Source organism: Nematolebias whitei, chromosome 2 (genome assembly GCF_014905685.2).
Source record: "Nematolebias whitei isolate Nwh7 chromosome 2, NemWhi1, whole genome shotgun sequence".
Taxonomy (NCBI): Eukaryota; Metazoa; Chordata; class Actinopteri; order Cyprinodontiformes; family Rivulidae; genus Nematolebias; species Nematolebias whitei.
The window spans coordinates 25,632,743-25,643,836 of record NC_056499.1 but is presented as its reverse complement, the minus strand read 5'-3'; positions in this window follow the sequence as shown (position 1 = coordinate 25,643,836).

Below are 11,094 nucleotides of genomic sequence, written 5' to 3'. Positions count from 1 at the left end.
AAGCGTTACTTAACACACAGCACAGAGACCAATACAGTCTCAGGAAGTTTTTATGCAGTTACGGCACTTTGAGTAATTGAAGAAGTAGTTAAACATGAGGAGTTGACTACGTCTGGATAGTTGATACCTGGAGTGGTTAAATGTTTTAATCTTCTTAAGGGAATGAGAAATCCCAATAAATGGGCCACATCAACCCAGGGGCGGTCCTAGCTTGTTGGGTGGCCTGAGCGAACAACCCCTTCGGTGCCCCCCCGAGGGTTGTGGGCACGTCACCCTCGGGTCATGGACACACTCTGCCATGACATATCAGTGAGATTAAAATGTACCATCACAGACACACTCAAAATATCTGTGGATATTTTATTCAAAAAACTTGAAATTGAAGAAACTAGAATAAGACACAAATACTGTATGCCATGAATTTAAAAGTATACAATATAAATACAAATAATCAATACTGCAGAAAATAAACACAGTTAAAATAAGGCATTTCTGAATTGCACCAACAGAACACTTAAGAAAATGTGTGCACAACAATTGCACTATTGTCAAGACACAAATTTATCTGCACAACTGTCGAGGAAGGTCTGAACCTTGTCTGAACAATTTACACTATTGCACTTCAAAACACAAATTCAATTGCACAACTGTCATGTAAAGCCTTAACCAGCTTTCAGTAAGTGAATGTAGAGTATTACTTTTCAAACGAGAAATACAAAATAAACCGCACAACTGAAAAAGCTAAAACATTTTGCAAAATGTTACGCAACCGCTGAGGTGGATCGTTCCTCTTCCTCAGGCTCCAGAACCGTTGCTGAAGAGGCCTGTGTGTCTGAGGAAGAGGCTGCTCCAAAATATTTCAGAAGTGCTCCTGAACATGCATTAAAATACCGTACATAAAACCTCTGATACATCAAACATCAATTGTATCATTATCAAACAATCATATATCTATGCCTCACCCTCAATACTGAGTAATTACAGCAGACTGACATAACTTTCCAAGCAATGTGAAGTGATTTAAGATCTGTCATACTGGCATAGCAAACAGCTAACGACTAAGACAAAACAAACAGACCTCAATACTGTATGTGTTCAATTTGTGAAATATTCAGAATAGGAGACATATCAACACCTCTTCCAGTTAATGGCTACTTATAATGGTCCAAGCTACATCACAAGCTTGTGGCCTTTAGTAATTATAGTAGCCTAATATTACTTTCCCATGTTCCAATAGTAGTTCAGTTTAAGAAGAATTTCAATCTTCAGATTGATGATATTTTCTGCTGAAAACCAAACATGCCATCCTAAGCAACTAAACTATTTAAGTAGTAGTAAGCTTATCCTGCAACAGGCAACATTGAGTAATTACAGTATCACTACATAACCTGCATGCCTACATAACACAACACTGTCATGCTCCAAAATATGACACAGTTGCTTTAATTTGTGCTCGTTTCTCCTCTTCTTCTTCCTTTATTCCTAAACTGGGCACCTGATGGCTCTGACCTGTTCTTGTCCATCTTCCATGTGTGTAAATGACACTCGCGTGGAGTAGGTTATCACCGCCCATCCCTAAACATGAATCATAACAACTTAGTCCTAAACTAATTTACCCTCCTTGGTGTGCAGATTCATTTTTGTATGATTTTTTTCAGCAGTTTCACACAGATAAACTGTGAACTATTGGCTATATTCACTATAGACTTCACATTGTCAAACTGCGCTGCACAAGGTGGCTGCATGTTGAAGTAGCTCTGTTACATTCATTCTGATTTGTTGCCTTTGAACACTTTAATTCCTCCTTTTTCTGGATGTAAATTGCTTTTTTTTTAATGGAGGATTGTTTCCTCTGGTATTGGATGCTGTGCAGCTGGAAGGATTTTTACTGAGACCTTTTTACTTTTGGACATTTGTTATGAGGTGCAACCATGACAACAAGAAGTTTTTTTTTTTTTTTAACAACCAGGAGCAGCTGATTAACATCTTAGAAGTTCAAATAATACCTCAACTACAGCTCCAGTTCCAGGAGGAGACGTATAAATCCCTTGAGGGTTCACCTGGACAACAGACGGCACTGGAGATGCAACAGTGAAACCGTCTACAAGAAGGGACAGAGCAGACTGTACTTCTTGAGGAAGCTGAAGTCCTTCAGTGTTTGCAGCAAAATGCTGCATATCTTCTATAAGTCTGTTGTAGAGAGCGCTATCTCTTCTGCCATCATCTGCTGGGGGAGCAGCTCCAGAGCAAGGGACTTAAAAAAGATCAACAAGCTCATCATGAAGAAGGCTGGCTCAGTTCTGGGGACTCCTCTAGAACCTTTGGAGATGATTTTACAAAGAAGGATTCTTCATAAAATGAAGAACATTAAAGACAACCCTCAGCGCTGTCTTCGTCAGACTGAAATCCAGGAGGAGAATTATAAATACCTTGAGGGTTCACTTGGACAGCAGACTGGACTGGAGCTGCAGCAGTGAAGCCGTCTACAAGAAGGGACAGAGCAACAACGACAACAGAGCGTCTTCAGTCAGATCTGCTGTAAGACAGCCGCTTCAAGAGATCCTTCCTACGGTGGCTCTGATGTGTAAATGAACAACATAATAAATAAATAAATAAATACATTAGAAAAACACACACAAAAAAAACAACATTTGGAAAAAAACTACACTTGAAAAAAAAAAAAACGTACCTTCCTGCCCACAACCAGAACAACTAGAACAACTCTTTAATGAAACCATGCAGGATGATGTTACATCAACATTTAATTTCCCTTTGGGATTAAAAATTATTTTTGAATTTGAATTGAATATTATGAACGACATGTGCTTTGTTTGGGTTCAATCAATGGTGTGATTTACTTAACGATTAGACACATCCCTGTCCCATCAAGACAAGAGAATCTCATCTTCTTTCACAACCTGTGTGTCAGACATCAGAAGCTACATGCCCTGCACCTGGGGGGAGCCCACTCTCCACAAGTGGGTGGTAGGAAACTGACACAAGCACAAGGTACGAGACGCCGCCCTGGGCAGCTGCCTGTATTGCTCATATCGGTGTAGGACAGGATCTCACAGGCGCTGGCTTGGAAGTGGATTGTTTTGGGAGCCAGCAGCTTTTCAATGTAAAGTACTCAAAGTGTTTTACAATCTAACTGAAAACTGAAACAAGATAATTTATTTAATTTCTTAGATTTTCTTGAGCAGCATTTTATTTTCCACACACAACTTTGTAAAGATTATTTAAAAGTTTGAACATAAAAAGCTGAAAAAAAACCTTGGTGATCTCATTTATAATAAACAACTAACTAACTAACAGATGTTCAGGTATTGTTGAAATATCGCTTAAAGGCTAATCTCAAAAGGCACGTCAGTCTCTGCAATCGGTCAAAACACGATTTTACTTTGAAACCTGCAATAATCACAAACGCACACAAGGAAAAAAAGGTCCTGATGTTTGAAATGTCCAAGTTCAAGTAGGTTTTATTATCATTCGCATCACATGTGGTACATGAGGTGGAAAAAAAAATTGTGTACACAGGGTCCCAGTTACATTGAAAAACAGCAAAAATATAAATAATAAAAAGAAACAATAAAAAAAGATCTAAGATATAAACTAAGAAATTGGCTAAACACACAATACGCCTAACAACAGCAGCACGAACATGAGTCTGTGTGAGCAGATGAGTACGAATGAATACAGCAGCATGAAGTAATCAGCAGCATGAAGTAATCAGCAGCATGGATAATCAGCAGCACATATCACCAATCGAAGTGGCACATTTTGAAAAGAAAAATGACCAATGATGCTCCTTTTATTCAACCACATTGTGTCTTCTCGATAAGATGGACAGTTGAGGCGGTAACACAAGTGTGAACTTTTCCCAAGTTTCTCATTTATTTATGTATTTACTGGTTTTTGTTATCTTCACTTTATATTTTGTTTGCTTGCCTTTTTTTGTCTTTGAGTTTTTTTTATATAAATTTACTTGAAAATCTTTATAAATTACAAAAAAGATAAATACATTTTGACCAATTAGCTGTCAATCAAAAGCCATTCCATAATCTTGTCTGCAATAAACTCCCAAAGACGCATCGATTTCACACATAAAGCAAATGGGAAGAGGGTGAGTCGTCAAAAAGGGGTGTGGGCGGGGGGTTGTGTTTCAGATTGAGGAGAGTGCCCACTCTGTACTTCAAAGAGCAAAGCCTGGTTCTGCTGTAACAGTGTCAGTGTCTGCTCTCAATTTTGGTAATAACTTGCTCTGAAAGAACGAGCCAATCTGGAAGCAATTTGTGATAATACAGCCAAGTTTTCTTTTTCCACTAACAAAAGTTATTCTAACTATTGACCTCTGCTGTGCCTGAGTGGAGTTTCTGAGCGTAGATGCCACTGCAGCTCCCAAATGAAACGTCCTAATTCTTTGTGTCACTGTTGTTCCAGGCCTCGTCTCCTGGGGACAATACTGACTGCATGCTGACGCTCTCACACCGTCTCATGCTCTCAGACGAACAACAACAAAAAAACAGACACAAAGCCCTCGCATGATGTATATTTACGCTATAAAGTAAACCCTTCGTATCAGAATAAAATCGGTGGCTTTTTATTTTATTTTTATAATACTTTTCAGTCTGTTGCATCAGACAAGGAGGTCTAAACAAGCACACCATTCACACTCATGGTATGAGCAGTTTACCATCGTGCCATCTTTCCTTCACACTGCTGCTCCCTTGTGGTGTATCAGGAAATGATGGGCTGCTTTGACAACCTGTAAATCCAAGTCCCTGGAGATTAATTAGTAACCGGAAAAGAGATGGATTGTGTTCATCCCCGTGCTGAGAGTTAATAAACAGCGAATAACCTAAAAGCTTTGTTTGTGCTCAGGAAAAAGTAAAAGTTTTCCTAATTGTGTCATATTTTGTTAATTGCAATTGCACGTCACTGATTTAGCTTGGAGATAAATGTTCATTTATATGCCTGACTGCTTAATTTGACAAAATCTGACAACTGAAAAACAAATGCGCTCACCCGAATCGATTCTTCAATCCCTGTTTTTCCTCTCGGCCGTGCACTCGTCACCGTGGCCCAGCACCTTTGGCCCAGCTCCTGTCTCTCACCAAGACCATCAGGTAAATCCTACATTAACTCTGAAGAAACAGCCCATTAATATTTCACTTGTTTTTAAGCCTGTTTGTGCCATACATCAATGCCCAGCCACCTCATTCAAAGCCATACATTAGAACTATTTTCAAAATACTTCATTGTCAGCCTGTGGCAGCCTCATTACTTATTAAGATAAGAAGAAGAAGAAGAAAAAAAGATGTGCACGAGCAGTTGGTGGCTCAGTTTGCTTTAAAAGCTGCTGTTTCTACCTCCTTCCATCGCCTCCACCTCCGTCTCCTCCTCCTCTTTGCTCCTTTATGTGCTCACACTGTTGGAGAAGCTTTACAAAGATGCACAGCTGACAAAAAAAATGGGACTTTTGTGTAAAAAGCGAACAAAACGATGGTTCTTTCATGCTGGTAAAGTGGCACCGTGTAGATGCTGCAAAGAGCAAAAGAAACTTCAAAACATCAACGTGTGTTATGAACGAACACCGCGCTCTCGGATGAGTAAGAAGAGCTCTTATTTATACTGGAATGTGCAGTCAGTATTTAAATGTGTTTAGTTGCAAATAAAGATTGAGTTTTCCCCACAATGAACAGACATTCCAAATTAGGACAAATAAACACTGAGAGCTGAAGGAGGATTGCTGCATTGTTGCCTCATCCTCAAACACAACTCAACAATAAATTTTAGCTGCTATGAAGGGTCTTAAAAAAATCTTCTTCAAAAGAAAGAGTAGATTAGAGCGGAAAAGGTGGGAATTTTTAAAAGCCTTCTGTTCTGTCACTCTTCCAGGATGATGGCATACCTTTGTAACTGTTTGGAAACTGTTTTCCAGCTCATCATGACAGAGCTCTGTCGTCCGCACGTCAAAACTCTTGACAGCAAAGTGGAGTCACTGGAATTAACACGGTGGAAAATCAGTTGTGCAAGACTCCATTTTATACCATGGAACAAATCAAATGGAGAGACAGTCTGTCCACAAGACACAACAGAAACAATTGTTGCATTGCAACCAGGCAGTGTTAGGTGGGAAGGAAACACGGATACAAAATATGATGTGGTTCCTGTGGAGAGTCAGAGAAATAAACGCTGCAGGTGAGGATTAAACAAACAGCTTCAAGGCAATAAATATAAACTAGAGAAGTTGAATTGCCTGCAAAAATGCAGAGTGGATGCTTATTGCAGGAAAAAAAACATGCAGAGAAACAGCTGAAATTAGCTAAAATAAACATGCTGAAATGTAGCTGAAATGAAAGAACAAACCTAAATTATCAGAAGAAAGCAGAAAGAACAAATGTAAGCATAATTAGGCTGAAAGAAGCAGAAATGAGCACAAATTAGTGGAAATTATCTGAAAAAAGCTGAAATTAGCATAAAACAGCTAAATAGCAGCTGAAATAGCAACAAAAAAAGCTGAAACTAGCAGAAATAAATATGAAAGGAGCATAACAAACTGAACTTAGCAGAAATAAAGTAATTAGACTGAAAGTAGCAGAAATTGTCAGGAAAAACTTGAAATTATCTGAAAACAGCTGGAATTATCCAAAAGAAAAAAAGAAGGTAAAATGCTAGCTGAAAAGGTAGAACAAGCTTTAATTAGCTGAAGAAATCAGAAAGAACATGTTTGCCCAATTAGGCTGAAAGAAGCAGAAATGAGCACAAAAACTGGAGATTATCTGAAAAAAGCTGAAATTAGCAACAAAAAAAGAAACTGCTGAAAAATAGCTAAAAAGCACAAAAGAAGTTTAAATTACAAGAAAGAAGTGGAGAGCACATTTTTGCTGGATTAAAATGACAGAAGTTTAAATGAGTGCAAATAATTTGGAAAGCGTTGCAAAAGCTAAAATCAGCATAAAACTGCTAAATAATAACTGAAAAGGCAGGAAAACTAGAAACTTGCATAAATAAGCTGAAAGGAGCAGAAAAAAGTTAGAAGAATCCCAAAATTGTTGTTAGCAGAAAGATCCTGAAAGGGAAACAAAACAGCTGAAATTAGCTGAAAGTAGCTGAAAAAAGTTAAAATTTGCACAAGGAAGCTGAAAGAAGCAGAACCAGAACAAAATGTGAAAGGAGCAGAAAAACGTAAACAGATCTAAAGATTTGAAGAATGTAAAATGAGCTCAATTCTTTTCCTATCAAGAAAAAAAAAATGGCAGAAAAAGCTAAATATTTCAAAAAGCTAATGTTGCACCAATACCAAAAGTCATTGCACCCTTCTCCTGAATGAGACGAATGTTTTGATGTATGATTTGTTGAAATAGCAGAAAAATTGTGAAACAAGAAAGACGTCCACAAATGCACGGAAGAAAAATGGATCACAACAGTGTGAATGTTTCATAATCATTCACACAATGAATACCTGATGTGTGAGTGGTATTATTTAAAAAGACAACAAGACAGAAAAATCTACTTTACAGGTCCTCTAAATGTACTTAAAGTCTTACAAAAGAATAATTGTTAGATCACAACGATTTTGCCAAACAAATAACGAACATCTCATGTCTGAACCAAAAAAATCTTTCTACAAAATTCTCCACAATTTTTCTGCAAGACGGATACATTTTACTCAGTATAGGCTCAGAGAACAGTTGAAACGTTTTCTTTTTAAAATGTATTTATTTATTTATTTTATTTTTTATCGTAGCATACACCGAGTCCTGGGTAACTGCTTCTCATTCTTACCATGTACTGTAAGAGTTTGAATTACAATAAAGTGAGTCTGAATCCGAGTCAAAAGGTGGAACAGTTCTTATTAAAAATAAAAATAAACACTGAAACACAATGAGCTGAAAATGTAAGTAAAACACAGTTTGTTGTGTTTTAAACCTTGTTTGATTTTTAAATTTTTTTTGATGAACATAGCTGCATAGGTTGACAATTGTCTTCTAAAAAGGTTTCCTCAGTTTTCTCACGTCGTCATCACACAAGTACATTTTAAACAGTTTGCTTGTAAAACAGGGTTTTAGTTTTTTCATTTGTTGTTTGTTGGTTTATTCTTGGTTTACGTATTTCCATGTCTTCTATACGTTTCAGATTTGCTTTGTTTTCTCCTTGTGTCGGTGGCCATCGTTTCCCTCAGCTCCACAGATTTCCCAGCACCTCACAGCTGTGCCTCATGTGCTCGCCGTTTGTTTCCACCGCGCTGTCTCTCAGCTTGGTTTGTTGGTTCCATGATCTCTCATTTTAGCAAGTTTTTGCTGCAACAACAGCTCAAAGTTTGTTCTTACATTTAGCTCCTCACCTCTGTGTATGCATTGTAAATCACCTCAGCTATGACGAGCTTTTATACGCTAAAAAGCTGAATGGCATCAGTTTAATATACAAGAATAGTTTTTGGTGTTGAAGCATGACTTTACAATCCCTGGTCACTGGGACCAGTGACTTCACACATTTGACTCAGATTCCAGCAAATAAGTCACACATCAGACATATAGGAAATAAAAAATAAAAGTAAATAAGGAATTTATTATAAAATCTTCTACATTCTGAGCAACTTTCATGACAATCTTTTGACCCGGAAGTCGTCTTTGAAGCCCTGGAATCAGGAAGATCCGATCCGGTCATTAGGGGAAATTTGCGTTTTATTCCTCTAAAATTGCATAACTTTCTTATTTCTCAACTAATTTTAAACAAAATGCGTATTATTTTCTTCCTACTAGTAATTTGTAGCTGCACCAAATATGATGAATTTTAATCCAATATGGAAACGGTATTTTATTTTTTTGTAACTTTGCTACGGGGGGGACTTTTATTTATCAACAGCAACCTATGTATGTCATCTCAACAAATGCCATAAGTAATTAGACTAACAGAATAAACCAGGGCTATTCAACAGGTGGCCCGGGGGCCAAATCAGGCCCACTGGTCAGTTCGGCCCAACAATGGGTTCATTTTTAAATAAAACTAGATTTTAAACTGTAAATCAAACTTAATTAATGACAATAACTAATGCATTTCTGGCCCCTGAGCTCTTGACTTTCAGTAACTGTGGCCCCCTGAGCAATTTAGTTGAATAGCCCTGGACTAAACTCTCAACTAACATCAACAACAAATACTGTATGTAAGCTAACATCTGTTTTAGAAGACAGGTGTTCAATGCTTTGTTAAAGTTCCATGAACAAATGAAACAAATGCCACAGTGCGTAGACGCTGTTCTATGCGATCAGTCAGGTTGTCTAGACGGTTTCTTTTTTTTTTGAGAAGTTTCATCTTTCATCCATAGGACTTCTTCAGTCTGTGGAGCCACAAACAAACAGTCCCACAAGCAGCAGACTCGCATAGTGGACCAACCATTTTGATGGTGATAAGCTGGTTTCTGGGGCCCGCCCTCTCCTCCGTCGACTCCAACGAGGCAGCCATAGTCAAAGTGGTTCAAAACATCAAAGTTCATGCTCAATAATCCAGGTAAAAAAAATATAAAAATCTACCTATCTAGGTAGAAGTCCTTTGGATGAAGAATGACACGTCTCAACACACAAAAAAAAGAAAGAAAGAAAGCGTCCAGATGGACTAACTGAACTTTGGATTATTTTCTACCTGGATTGTTGAGCATGAACTTTGATGTTTTATAAGACACTTTAAATACGTGTTTTCAGTTTTCTAGATAATCTGCACTGACATGGCTGAACTGAAAAGAATGGGTTCAATTCCTGACAGATGCTGCTAAAAGAAACTTCTTTAAAATGTTCTCAGAACGTTGAAAAAATGCCTCATCTATTAGAACCCCATGCTCAGCCTGCATTAAAGAAGGCCAAACAGCAGCAGTTAACTGATTTATGACTTGATACGAGCAGAATTTTTCAAAACACTCCCAAAGTGGGCAGATCCAGCCATTTTTTATTTTTATTTTTTTACACAAAGCTGCTCGAGGGGCCTCAGGTACAGCACAAAGAGCAACATCCAACCCCGAGCAGATTATTTACTCTTTCCTGTTATCACTCATCTAAAGTCAGGCTATTAGTCATCACAGAACGAATGGCAGGCCCCAGAAACAGAACATTTACTGTAGAACGATGAAGAATAGAGGAGCAGTTTATTGGTCATACATCAATAGAGCGGCCATCACTGACACTCTGATCTCTCATGAAAATTATTATTATTATTTTTTTAACTCATCCTATGGACACATTTAATACTGCACTCATAGTAAACCAGAATCAAGCTGACATTAAAAACATTTAAATAGTTGGTAATAATGCAAACACAACCACCACCACCACCCGTGTACACATGCAGAATCATCCCAATGCACTATTGTCCTTATGCATCACTCATATATTCTGCATTTAACTGCTTTAATACAATTTATCACTAGTCTGTCATTCTTACCTGGGTTCTTTCTTTAATGTAGATCGTGAAACAGGAAGTACCACTGACATCTCTGCTGTGCCCATCCTGTGCATGTGCATGTGTGGTTGGATTAAGGGGAGTTCAGTAGGGACGTCCCTGTACTTTCGAGTGCAGCAGCCACGACAGCCCGGGGTACAGCATCCATCTCTGTCTTTTTGCCAAATTTGATTTTAAATATTTATCACGCCATACATCTTGGCTGAAACAAATTGCTGGCAAAGTGCTATTGTCTGTGGAACATGTAGTAAGAAGGATGGGGGGCTTCGGAGGGAACATCAATGTTTCATTTGGTAAAATATATGACTGGGAAGTGCATGTGCAAGTACAGCACTTTTAAAGCAGGAGGATGGTACAGTAGAACTTTCTCAAGTATGTTCTTCCTCTGGAGGATGGATGTAGGAGGAAAGTATTTTGGGATGAGATGCTGTTAGTCATTTCTTTCTTTGTGCAAGATCCGAGACAGTGCACTTGTTTTTTTTTCTTAAAGCTTATTAAAGTTTTTTACAAAGCCCTTAAGTAAATTTGTCATGGTTAAAACACCTCTGCAAAGCTGTTAAAGACTTCCTCCTACACGCGTGAATGTTTCTATGTACAGTATCGGTAAGTGTCTTTCTTAATGGTTGCCTAAAACTTGACCCA